General features: G+C 39.6%; 1 long non-coding RNA gene across 2 annotated transcripts; it reads right to left on the bottom strand.

Annotated features, from left to right (window-relative positions):
* Positions 1-6111: 6111 nt before the first annotated feature.
* Positions 6112-10117, bottom strand: LOC307029842. Of its 2 annotated transcripts, none has more exons than XR_013805420.1 (3): positions 9987-10117; positions 9540-9600; positions 6112-9439 (listed from the first exon to the last, which is right to left on the bottom strand). It is a non-coding gene; the product is annotated as an uncharacterized lncRNA (long non-coding RNA). The 2 variants fall into 2 exon arrangements; XR_013805421.1 differs by having other exon boundaries at positions 6112-8704.
* Between the last annotated feature and the right edge of the window lie 3345 nt (positions 10118-13462).

The raw sequence follows: 13462 nt of genomic DNA, 5'->3' as shown, positions 1-13462 counted from the left end.
TGAATGCATTGATAACAGGAGACAGAACTACGATTTTTGGTAATTATTAGTGAATAAAGGTTTTGATTTGCAATATTTATACAACAAATCGATATGTGTATGTATTTACATCAATATGTTTTAAATAGGGCCGGGACTTTAACGCGTTAATTAAGATTAATTAATTACACAACAATTGACGCGTTAAAAAAATTAACGCATTTTAATCGCGCTTATTTTTGCACCGCGGAACGTTTCTCACTGGATGAGTTTCAGGGGTACCGATTATACTGGAGCACCAACTAACGTTCATGACTTCAGACAACAACAAACCACAGTGAATGGGAACTTTTGTTTTAAAAAACGGACGGATGGAAGCGTCGATAAGAGCACGGTTGTTTGCAAATTATGCAAAAAGGAATTTGCATATCACCGCAGCACATCAAGCCTCAAGTATCACCTCAATACAAAACATATAGCAGCTAGCGTGGAAGCTAGCGTGGACGTTAGCCCGACTCGGAGTACAAGGACCCACACCCAATTCGCGTTGATCAAACAGTGGCCTATGCAACAGAGAGATTTTATTTTTCATCAGGATATTGGAAGAATAGGAGGGATTGAGGTCAATCACTGGCACTTTTTTATTTTATTTAAATTGTACACTTTATGTTGAACTATTTATTATGTTGTTGGTGCAACTGGCACTTTATGTTGAACTGTTTATTGTTTTGGCCAAGGTTATTGAGAGAGTTGGACTGAAATTGATTAGATTTTTTAAATCAACTGTTGGTAAATCAACAAAGTCTGTTATGGCCTCTGAAGCAACAGAGAGATGTTTTCTAATAGTCAGGGTTTCCAATGTTCTGAATGTAATTGAAAGTATTGTGTTTTACTTAAAAAACAAAGTGTTATAGTTTACAGAAGGTCTACCTACCTAAATCTCTGAAATGTACTAGATTCCTAAATATGCTATTGCTACACTTTATGGCAAAAATTTCACTTTTCTGTTGGTCTTGGTTAAGTACCCACTTGAAAAAAATAAACAATGTTTTGTTGCTTAAGCTTATGTATTCAGTCATTATTCAATGGTATACTAAAATCCATGTGAAAAAAATTGCTTCTCACTGTTCTCAGGTCAAATATTTATATTTGATTAAAAATGCGATTAATTTTGATTAATTAATTACAAAGCCTCTAATTAATTAGACTAATTTTTTTAATCGAGTCCCGGCCCTAGTTTTAAAAAATAAAATAGAATTTGCTAATATTAAGTGATAATATTAGGATTAGTGTGAACAACTAGTTTACATGTTAGGCTAACAGTGCCTTGGTTAAAGAGCCTGTTGCTGTTTATAGCTTTGAATTCTTTAAAACCAATATTATCTTCTTAAACTTGTATGGTAGTCAGGAGCATCACTTTCTAATGTTTATTGATATATTTAGAGGGAGGGGATCTAAAGGAATGCTTCAAAATTCAGATTAGATTAATTTCTACCATTTTCTTAAATTCATGGTAGTTTCAGCAATCCCATGGTAATTGAGGACACAAGTTATCTAAATGACTAATGTCATCTTTATGGCTTTCAGAAAAGACAGGAGACCGACAGGTGACTATCAAAGGACTAGCAGCAGCAGCAGCAGCAGCATGATGATGATGTTAAATGTGTTGTTTTAGGAACATCCATTGCAAATACATGGAATTCAATAAACATTGAATAGCATATCATGCAGTTTGTCTGTACCTTTTCCTCCGTGTTGTCCTGGTTTGCTGTGCTGCCTCCTAGTCGCCACCATGGTTTGCTGTGCTGCCTGGGGATGCTCAAATCGCTCAGAGAAAGGAGTACGAATGTACGGCTTCCCCACAGACACAGAGCGCAGGAAAAAATGGCTGGCTCAAGTCAGCAGGAGCAATTTCACGACCAACAGCAACAAAATATGTGAGGTAATTATATACAAACACTGCATTTGCACTTTTTCACAAAACGACAACCACACCATTGGGAAAGCTTAATGTTTTGTTTAATACAAAAAAACAGGGAAAGGCTTGAAAAACACAGAGTTGAGACTCAGGGTGCAGGGTGAGGGTCTCAATGCAGGTATTCAGGCTCCATTGAATCCCCCTCTGGTTCTTGTGCTGAAAGAGGAAGTAACAGACAGGAGAAAGGGTTATACAGATGTAGCGATTCATTTCAGACAGTTTGAAACGCGAGGGCCGTGATTGGTACGTGATCTGCCCTCGCTCAAGGGAAAACCTCCAGCTTGACTTGAGACCGCCCCCGTGATAGATAAATGTAATTATAATGAAGCCAGCTGCAATGGATCATTGATCCACCAGGGGGTGCAGTGGGGTTCCACACTGTAGCTCATGTGAAATAAAGTGAGATACAGTATGCTGGATGTACAGCGGAACTTTGTTAAGATCCATATGTCACGGATATCATACTCTGTGCTAAATAAGAGACATGTAATCATTTACAAAACATCACCATGTTGTTATTTAACAAAATAATTTTGTTATTCGAAAAAAACGAACGGGAGGAAATGCAGCCCGGCTCTCGATTTTTAATCCTAATTTAATCATCATCTTCACCACGATCATTTATGTTTATGTTCGCCGAATTGACATGAAATCACTGACACATATGAATATACTGTATTCAACTTCATTAAAATGTTATTAACGTGCCTAAACTCAGTAATTCACAAAAAATATGTATATTTTAATGGAGCTTCGTCAGTCGATCAGGATCCCAAAGTGTAGCGGAGGGATCCTCATCTGGATGAAGGGTGTTATTTTCCCCATAAGGAACAAGTCGCTGCAAATTATCCCGCTTATTACATGGCCACATTCTCAACAAAGTAACGACATGACTCCCAATATTAATTGAAATGCTTTTATGGATTTAGAAAATGTTTTTATTGATTTAAAAAATGGTTGTATGTATTGATTTAAATTGACATGCATCCGCTAAGAAAAATAGTCCGTTGTTACCGTTTTTTTAACAGTCTGAATGAAACGGCAGCTCTCAGCTGTGTATTTACACAACTAATGGCCCATCAACCACAGCTCTCTCCCCCCCTCCCCCCCTGATCTTTCTTCTCCAGCAGCTAAATTAACTGTAGGTTACTCTGAGTGACCATAGACTGTATGTGACAAGCTTACAGTTAGTGACGTAACAACACCATAAAAGCTGGTGGGTTGAAAGCAATACGGGAGGTAAAAATAACTAGAATAATTGTGATTTATTTATTGTGGCTTTTATGTTTTTAGGTATAAAATGTTATGTAATTCAGGCTTATAGTTCACCCTTCTCTAAAAGCCTTCAACAATGACAATATTCATTGTAATTTAATAAATCCTTCCAACACACAATGTAAAAAATAGCCTACTGTAAGTTAAGAAATCATTTCAATATGTACATCTTCTGATGTAACAACAATAACATTATAAATAGTAACATAGCTGAACACGGTATTGCACATTTAGCTTTGAGTGTTACTGACCTGAGATGTTTTTATTACATGAATTAAGGTGACTGAGGCTTTTTAACATGTGGGATGCAAACTCATCAGGTATGAAAAAGGTGACAAGGATCCGAGCCCCCGGCTCCCCCACCCCACGGAATGACAGAGGATTTTAGCAGTCAGAACAACTAAAGCAGCAGTGTTAATAATAACAGAAACGCCAAAGAGTCACATTATAGAAATATTTAAAAGCATTTATTTTAAATTGTGTAGCAGTCAGTTTATAATTTTGGCAGCACTGTTGAGCATTTTGAAAATGTATTTTCATGCCTCTATGCAAGGCTTAAGTCTTTTTATCTTTATAGCCACATGGTGTAAAGTAACTAAGTTCATAAACTCAACAAGTACTATACTTGGGCACAATTTTGAGATACTTGTACTTTATTTAAGTATTTCAATGTTTTGCTACTTTGTTCTTCTACTCCACTACAGTTCAGAGGTAGATGCTGTACTTTTCCTCCACTCCATGTATGTAATACCTTTAGTTACTTTACAGATGTGGATGAATGATGTGAAATATAATCAAGTGTTAAATCAGACTTTAGTTCCACCTGGAGTAAATCCACAAGCTACCCTGCAGTATACAAAGTCATTCAAACTAGCTGCACCTTTACCAGCTTTGAGAACACTTTCATGATCAATCATTATAAAACCTATCATATCTATTATTCTGAAATGGACCAATCTGCACAATGACTACTTTTACTGTCGCTACTTTCACTATATTTTGATGATAATACTTTTCTACTTTTACTTGAGGAACATTTTGAATGCAGGACTTTTACTTTAACAGAGTATTCCTACACTCTGGGACTATTACTTTCACTCAAGTACAAGATCTGAGTACTTCTACTTTTACTCAAGTACAAGACCTGAGTGCTTCTACTTTTACTCAAGTACAAGATTTGAGTACTTCTACTTTTACTCTAGTACAAGATCTGTGTGCTTCTACTTTTACTCAAGTACAAGATTTGAGTACTTCTACTTTTACTCTAGTACAAGATCTGTGTGCTTCTACTTTTACTGAAGTACAAGATCTGAGTACTTCTACTTTTACTCAAGTACAAGACCTGAGTACTTCTACTTTTACTCAAGTACAAGATCTGAGTACTTCTACTTTTACTCAAGTACAATATATATATACTTATACCACCTCTGTTTATAGCCTATGAAAAAAACTATTAGAAATAGAAGGCTAAAGCTAACGTTAGCAGTTAGTGACAATGTATGCTAGCTAGCTAGCTCAACGATTCCTTAAATAATATTGCCACAGAAAAACCTTTCAGTTCACATCACGCTCTGCCGCTCCGACAGGGAGCTCTGCTCTGAACACCTGAACGGCCCGTTCTAACAGCTGTTCACCAGCGGTCCAGTCTGTGCCACAGTGACTCCGGACGCACAGTTCATATTAACGAACGCACCCGTAGGTAATGTAGCTGCTGAAGCTAGACCATCATCACGGAGCAGCAGTCTTATTATACATCCATGAGCAGAGCCGGAAGGCAGGAAGACTCGAGCACACAGCTCGTACTTCATTATAATATATAAAAAAAGAACACCATGCGTGTCATGATGGCACATAACAGCTCACGGCCGCAGATTACTCCGGGTCCCAGCCCCCTCCATACCCCAAAAATATTTGTATTGCAGATCTACATGAATCACACAAACGACTTATTTTGGATTCAAAACGGCAAATTTCGCAGAAAGGTGACAAGTTTGCATCACTGAACATAGACAGAGCACAACTGAAACATAACATCTGAGATGTAACAACATAATACACTTTTCGGGGATGCTTGGGATGTGAGTGAGGGACACGGCTTAGAACGGGCGTATCGCCTGGCAGGACAGGAGAGTGTGTGCACCAGTCTGCCTTGATCTATGAATTCATGTCCGTGACACTCACTGCTGCCCACAGCTGTTTTATAGAAGGAAATTCCTTCACTTCATGAAAGTGTTTTAACCACACACACCTCTACACACACATGACGGGTGTTATTTTCCCCATAAGGAACAAGTCGCTGCAAATTATCCCGCTTATTACACGGCCACATTCTCAACAAAGTAACGACATGACTCCCAATATTAATTTAAATGCTTTTATGGATTTAGATTTTTTTTTTATTGATTTAAAAAATAGTTGTATGTATTGATTTAAAAAAGAGTTGTATGTATTGATTTAAATTGACATGCATCCGCTAAGAAAAATAGTCTGTTGTTACAGTTTTTTAAACAGTCTGAATGAAACGGCAGCTCTCATCTGTGTATTTACACAACTAATGGCCCATCAACCACAGCTCTCTCCCCCCCCTCCCCCCTTGATCTTTCTTCTCCAGCAGCTAAATTAACGGTAGGTTACTCTGAGTGACAAGCTTACAGTTAGACACAACACTGTCATTGCAAGTGACCCTCAGTTAGTTGACTTTTATGTTCAACTGCTAAATTTGTTACTGATAAAAAAGGGCTTCTACTGTACCTAATTACCTTAACACTAGAACCGCCAGAGGTTTTTGTATAGGCCCACCTAAACCCGTCAAATCCCGCAATTAGAATGCAATTTTTAACAACATAGGGTGCTACATAACACACTTTCAGGAAAAGTCACAGACTGGGAGACTTTAATATTTTATTGAAAAAAAGTTACATTGCACACACACAACACACATCACACAAATTGACCCGATTGGCGATTCTAGTGTTAAATAAACTCACTAATTAATGAAACCAGTTCAATACGCATTATTCTTATTCTTATCATTCTTTATGAGCGCAGAAATAGTCTTAAAATCAGATCTGTTTTTTAAATGAAATCTGACGGCAGGCAGTTAGCTCTGATCACCTATGATAAATGCACCACACCTAATCGCTGGCCATTCAGCCACAGACGCTGTTCGAAATGGGGGGAGCTAGGGGGAGCTTGGCTCCCCCGAAGAGGGAGGGAGCTCCCCTGAAGGCTGACTTTGAGATAAATAGGGGGAGCCCAAAACAATCGTGCATATTTGTGTCACACAGATTAGAAATGTTGAGTTTCTGTAAATAACAGTTCTTGAAATAAATAATAGTTATTGTTCATTACAGTTTCTGAATATTTGTTTTATATTTGTGAATATGTCTGGGTGTTGCCATCTGTACGTGGCGGCGCTGCATTCTTACTTACGTTGCTATGGTTATGGCGGTGATGCCGGCGCGGTATTTGAAATGTTCATATTGATATTTTTTTAACTCTGGCTTTGTAATAAAAAAATATGGTAAAACGAAAACAGCCAAGCGTCACAGCTTTTGGATTCACAAGCAAAGAAGCGAAGGAGTCTAACAATGACAACGTGAACGGAAAACAACTTTTAGTTGGCCGGCTGTAAGCGGCGTTAGGGTCGAGCATGACAGCTCCACACCGAGGGAGAGGCCTGCCGATGCGGAGCCTGAAGAGGCTTCAACAACGGCCACATCCGCCGGCATAGTGACACCGTCTGTATTAGTAGAAGAGTGTTTTTATAGAAATTGATCGCATCCGCGCTGCTGCGCCAGTCAACAGAGCGTGCGTGTGACATATTTAAAAGCAGGATGTGCTCTGAAAAATAGGGCTCCCCGAAACCAAATGGGTAATTCGAAAACTGACAGAGCTCCCTCTATACAAATCAAACTATAGACGGTGTGAAAGCACCTATTTTTTTAAATAATGGTCGGAATGTGACCTGTGAGCCTTCTGAATTACCGTGGGACAGCACATTCTAAACTAAAATGTTCAATCAATAAAGTAACATCTTATCTTATCTTAATAATATCTTCATATCAATAATAATAATAAATCATACAGTATGTGTCCGAAAGGGAGCAGGAGGAAGCAAACACAAAAATATACTGCATATTAAAGCAAACGATTGTAAAGGTTAAAGTATGAGCATAACAAATAAAGAAGTGTAATGTAAACATTTACATTATAATTATGATTATTTAATATATAAAGACTATATATTATTGAATTACAAGATTATATATACTTTAGTTGATCTAAAATATTGATGTGTTCAAATGCTCTTCAAAACACAACTGAAAGTCCATGAAACTTGTCTTTCTGTATTTGTGAATGAAGCGCCATCTCCTGGTTAAAACCTGAAATTGAAAATCTGGGAACGCCCTCTTGGAAAATAGTGGGAGGGCTTAACATTCCTCTATACTGGTCTTTGGCAGGTGGTAGGCAGGAAGCTGTAAGCTGGAGTCTGAAATTCAGTGCTCCATCTGTACACACCTATATAGCACACCTATTGGATGGGAAATTGCCTTGGGGAGATAAGGTGTGGTCTTTGTTCCCAACTGAAGTTATGGAACTTTATTATTTGTGAGTTTAACAAAGTATGACAAATGGCATCAGTAACAGATGTGATATGAATTTCTATAAAGTTGTCTCACATTCTTGGTCATATTTTATATAAAGTATGTAATGAGTATAACATGTCCAGTAAGTATAAAGTGTTTCCTAATACCGCGTATTCAACCACTATGGAATATGTATGTGGGCAGACAAAACTGAGTTGTTCTGTGTGTGAAGTAACCTCAAGTCACTCCGCAGGCACATTTTGATGCAGACCAGTTTGTCAAGACAAAAAAGGGCAAGACTAGGCTGAGAGCAGAGGCTATACCCACCATCTTCGTGCATCGCCCTTTGGTCAAAAAGAGAAGGGCCCCTGCACCACGATTCACCCCGGGACCTGTATCTACAAAGCCCATAGCTCATGATCACAGCTATAGTGTGAAAGGTGACACAGGTATAATAAGTATGAACTCTTAGTAACAAAAGTCATATTTCTTATTTTTAAGTGGTATAATATTTTAAATGTTCAAAAATCTGCAGTGCCATGTCTTCTACTTACATTAGTCTCAAAGATTGAGGGAAGAAGGGATGAGGAGACTGAGAGAGAGGAAAGTAAGGGTGAAGAAAGAGGACATGGCTAGTGAGGAGAGACAGGGAGGGTGGACACCACCCACTCAGCCAGCAGCCAGTCAGCATACGAGGGAACCAGCAGCCAGTCAGCATACGAGGGAACCAGCAGCCAGTCAGCATACGAGGGAACCAGCAGCCAGTCAGCATACGAGGGAACCAGCAGACCGTCAGCATGCGAGGGAACCAGCAGCCAGTCAGCATACAAGGGAACCAGCAGCCAGTCAGCATACGAGGGAACCAGCAGCCAGTCAAACAGATCTATTAAAAAAATTAAAGAGAAAATTAAAGAGCCAAAAAGGAATCACCAAAAAAACAAAGTCTGCACTAAGAAAAACCAGGAAGGAAAATGCAGCTCTCAAGAAAACAATGAAAATTAGGGACAACAAATATAAGAAAACGTTTTCAAAAGACCAACTTAAGGCATTAGGCAGATTCACCACAAAGGGGATGAAATGGAGCAATGAGACAATTAACAAGGCTTTAAAAATTTGCTTTGCGTGCGAACCAACGGGTTACAAAACTCTGCAGGAATTGCAGATTCCCCTTCCAGGAATAAGGACACTGCAAAGAAGGATGCAATGTGTTAAGTTTGAGCCTGGTGTGTAACAGCTAACATCACTGCCCCTCCACCCGTAACATCACTAACCTCCACCTGCCAACATCACTGCCCTCCACCTGCCAGCACCCAGCCAGAGGAGCGCAAACAACAAAAACAAGCAAGGTGTCCCGTCATGTACCTGGAAGTTTGGGTTGGCAAAATGGAGTAAGAGAGAGACTTGAAAAACCTTGGTGGCTCTCTACTCATGTTGTTACAGTTGTCTTGGTTACAGCTCTCAAGTTTTTTTTTGTTGCCATTTCCACATCTTTAGAAAATATGAAATAAATGAAGTGAAATCAACCTCTTCTCTGGAGAACAAACTTTGATTTCTCTGTCTTGTGAGTTTGCAGTCTTGCAGTTTTGCTCCTCCACCTGTAACATCACTGCCCCTCCACCTGCCATACAGTAGGTTACTAACAAGATTACTTATATAATACAGTAATAGAATACATGTTTAGTATACTTACTTATATAAAACAGTAGTATTAAACTTACCTTTTGTTTTCACTCTCACTTAAGTCCCTCTCCGTTTGCCATCAATCCAAAATCAGCTGAGCTGCAACATTATACAGACAGGTAATAATCAATATAATCACAAGGACACAATATGGCTCTGCTAAAAACACTCACTCTTACACGCACCAAAGTTATATTTATCTAATATTTAACTCCCTCCACCCATACAATCCCGTTTAGAAGCCCCTCTTCTCTAATTCAACAACGTTGGACGAAATGACATTAAGAGAACAGAATTTACAATTAAAAGTCTGTTCAACGTGTGTTGCTAACTTGATCCGGTATCCTAGCTTTATCTGTTATCTGTAAATGTTCCCTAAATCTACTAATTTAGGGATAATCCACTGACATCCTTTAATACACATGTTAATTTGAATCAGATGTACTGATAATATCCGCAATATAAATCTTTAAACTTCTTCTTACCTTTAAAAGTCCGTCACGAACGGTCTATTATGCTGCAACTCTACAGCTCTGCTAGCCTTGGCGCTAACTTCCGGGGAACGATTGAGAGGCTCCACTATCCGCCATTGCTGTAAAAAAGTGGTCCATTGGAGTGAACGGAGATGACGTAACTCTCAGTCTATACGGCGCTGATTCTGACACAAACCTCCCACGTGGGCGGGACTTTCAGGGGTGCGTCCCCATTGGCTACTCAGTTTTTGAGTTACAGCCCAGTCCTCCAGCGATTGTTCAGTGCAGGCAGCTGTGGTGCGGTAGCTGAGCGTGGACAGAACACACCGAGAAGAACCAGCATTTCAATTATTATATAATACTACAAGTGAAAATATATGTAAGTATTGATCATTTGTGTTGTTTGTGATGTACTATACGGTCTGTTTCTTTATTGTGTTAAGTGAGAAGTAAAGCTGTGCTATGAAAGTTAGCTTTTGCTACCTTTAGATCCATAACAATGCAAGCTAAGTAGCCTAAGAGTTAGCTACATAGCTAGCAGTGAGTGAGCGTTCAGACACCGGCGCACACACTCAAACGGACTCGTGTGCCTGAGTCTACCAACATGCTTTCATGATTCTGTTTAGATATGCAAGTATAAGCCATGATAGCTTATTTTATTAACACACTAATTTGATATGAAAATCAATGGAGACTGAGTTAACTTTGTAGGAAAACCTACCATCCATGACTGTGCTGTCTGAGCTGTGTTTTATTTGTTAACTTCATGTTTTAATTTTCTAAAACATTTATTTTCCTCTCATATTAACAGTGTGGATCATTGAGACAGCGTGGCGTCCAGAGGTCTTCTCCCATGCGTTTTCCCACTTCCTCTGATACCTCATTCACACCAACGGTGTTACAGGGCCGAGCTGGAGCTTGAAAAGCACCGGGTTTTCCTGTTCACACCGCAGCGGAGCAGCCTCTTAGCTCCGGAATCCGGTTCGTTTCAAGCACCAACATCTTTTCCGACTAGAGCAATAGTACTGCATACGTCACGCTTACGTCGAGGCGGGGGCAGTGGCGGGATCAACTCCTGAACAACAACAAAAAGCCCGCGTTTTATCCAGTTTGAACACAACGATGGAGAAACTTAACAAGCAGCAGTGGTCCACTGAAGAGACCAGCTACCTACTGGGAATCTTGACTTCCGAAGAGGTACAGAGGAAGCTGGAGCACAATCTGCCATCGTCGTTGTTGTCAGTGTGAGCTGTGAGGGGTTTCCGCGTGGTTTGGCTTTATGAAGCAGCCACGCAAATGGTTACGTCATGACGCAAATGATGACGCAATGACGCAGCACCAGTCGGACTCTGGGCGGTGTGAAAACAGCCGGAGCTAAAACGAAGAACCGGTTCTGAACCTGAAAAGCTCTAGCACAGAGCTTGACCGGAGTTGCGTTGGTGTGAATGAGGTATGAGAGGACAGCATTAGATCCTAGGAGGGGGGGGCATGAAGAAAAACCTGCACCATCTTCCTCCACGCTGGGCGTAGCTGTTATCACTGGCTCAGTGTAATTTCATTTGACCAAACGTCTTTACATATACATTTAATAGATTGTATTATTATCCACCTTTTTGTTTTATGTCCTTTTATTGAAAACATTCTTTGAGACTTCTTCTGTTTCAAATTTCAATAAAGGTAATTTGTATAATCACTCTTTTGTCTTTATTCTGTGTTAGAGATTCCATTCAAATCTGTTGATTATTCAGATCTTCCTCAGGAATAGTATGTTGAGTTTTTAATGCTAAATGTATATCATTTTCTCACAGGATATAGAATGAGACAACACAGTTTGTATCCATTGTGTATGAATGCTTCAGCTCTTCAGACCAACATAGTAAGATGTGAGCATGTTCCTAATTGTGTTGGTATGCAGTCTAGGTCTGCTCTGTTTAATAAAGCAAATCTGCCACTTTTATATTGTAGAATTTGTTAAATTAAAACAGTCTTTAATTGTTTGTCCTAAACATAGCAATATATGCTTTTGAAATGCAACATGTCTTTGAAAAAATAACAGTATAAAGTTTATATTGTGTATCACCTTTAGCTTGAAAATAAATAGATGTGTTTTTTTAATCTATAAAATAAATAAATAGACAGACAGACACTTTATCAATCCCAAATTGGGAAATGATTTTACAGCAGCAGTGTGTTTAGGTATTAAAATATTTAAAGTTGGAATAAAGTATAAACTACACAACACAAGTCTAATGAACAGCAATCCATAAGATAAGTCCGATATGTTCATGAAACTCCCCAGGAGACACCGACACTAACGTGGCCGAGTGGACTCTGGAGTTTGCTGCATGAGTTGCACTGTATGATCTGTGGTTTAGTGGGCTGTCACTCAAAAACTGAGTAGCCAATGGGGACACACCCCTGAAAGTCCCGCCCACCTGGGATGTTTGTGTCAAAATCGAAAACAAAAAATGAGGGAGCGTAAACGAGAAGAGCTGCAGCGAGAGCAAAAGTCTGATCATTGAGAAAGAAGAAACAAGAACTGTAAAAACAAAAACCTATGTTAAAACAAAGAAAAAATACTTATATTTTACATGATTACACAAATGATTTGTTTGCAACTTATAGTTTTATTTTTGAAATTTATTTTATTTAGCTTGACTCAGTTTTTTTTTCTTTTAAACTCATAGTTTTGCTTTATTCTGCGAAAGTGTTGCTTTATGTTTATGATACAAAACTAATCCCATATGACCCCAGCCTGGCCCCCCCAGTCAAATTGGTCTAGAACCGCCGGTGCGCTCTCTCTCTCTCTCGCACACAAAATATGTTTGTGCCACACACAGACGCTGTTTGCTCCTCCATGACGATGATCACTTCCTTCAAACATTTATAATAAACTGTTACAGCCGCTGCCTTCCTGGGGCTGTCAAGGCTGGTAAACCTGCTTGTGTGTGTGTGTGTGTACACCGGAGCGGCGCAGTTTCTCCGACGTCCCGCCCTCGCTGCATCCGAAGAGGTGATTGGATGAGACGTCATCCAATCCCCGCCCTTTCCGGCACATCTCCCGGGGGGAGGAGTACAAAGGCTGGGAACGGAGATCATTCTGGAGGCTCTGTGTAGGGAGACAGACGCCTCTAGCCTCGTGATACTTACTGTGTGTGTTATACTGTTAGCTCCCCCTGTAATCCGCAGATACTTAGCCGAGTGCAAGTAGAGTGTTGTACCTTTCTATTGTGTAACGTTGTGTTGGAGTATTAGCTTAGACCCAGGTGATTAGCACCTGTAGACCAGCTACAGCTGTGTGTGTGCAGCTTTCTTGAGTCACATTTTGTACCCCGTGTAACGGGAGGGTTTTGTTTCTTTATAAACTTCCTTTTGAAGTTCTCTCTTGTTGTAATAAAACCACTTATAATTATTACCAATACCACTCTGGTCGTGTTATTTCCCCTTTGGCTCCCCTAGCCCAATAGGGAACGTAACACGTGGGGGCT

Source organism: Notothenia rossii, assembly GCF_949606895.1.
Source record: "Notothenia rossii genome assembly, chromosome: 2".
NCBI lineage: Eukaryota > Metazoa > Chordata > Actinopteri > Perciformes > Nototheniidae > Notothenia > Notothenia rossii.
This window is presented reverse-complemented; position numbering and strand designations above follow the sequence as displayed.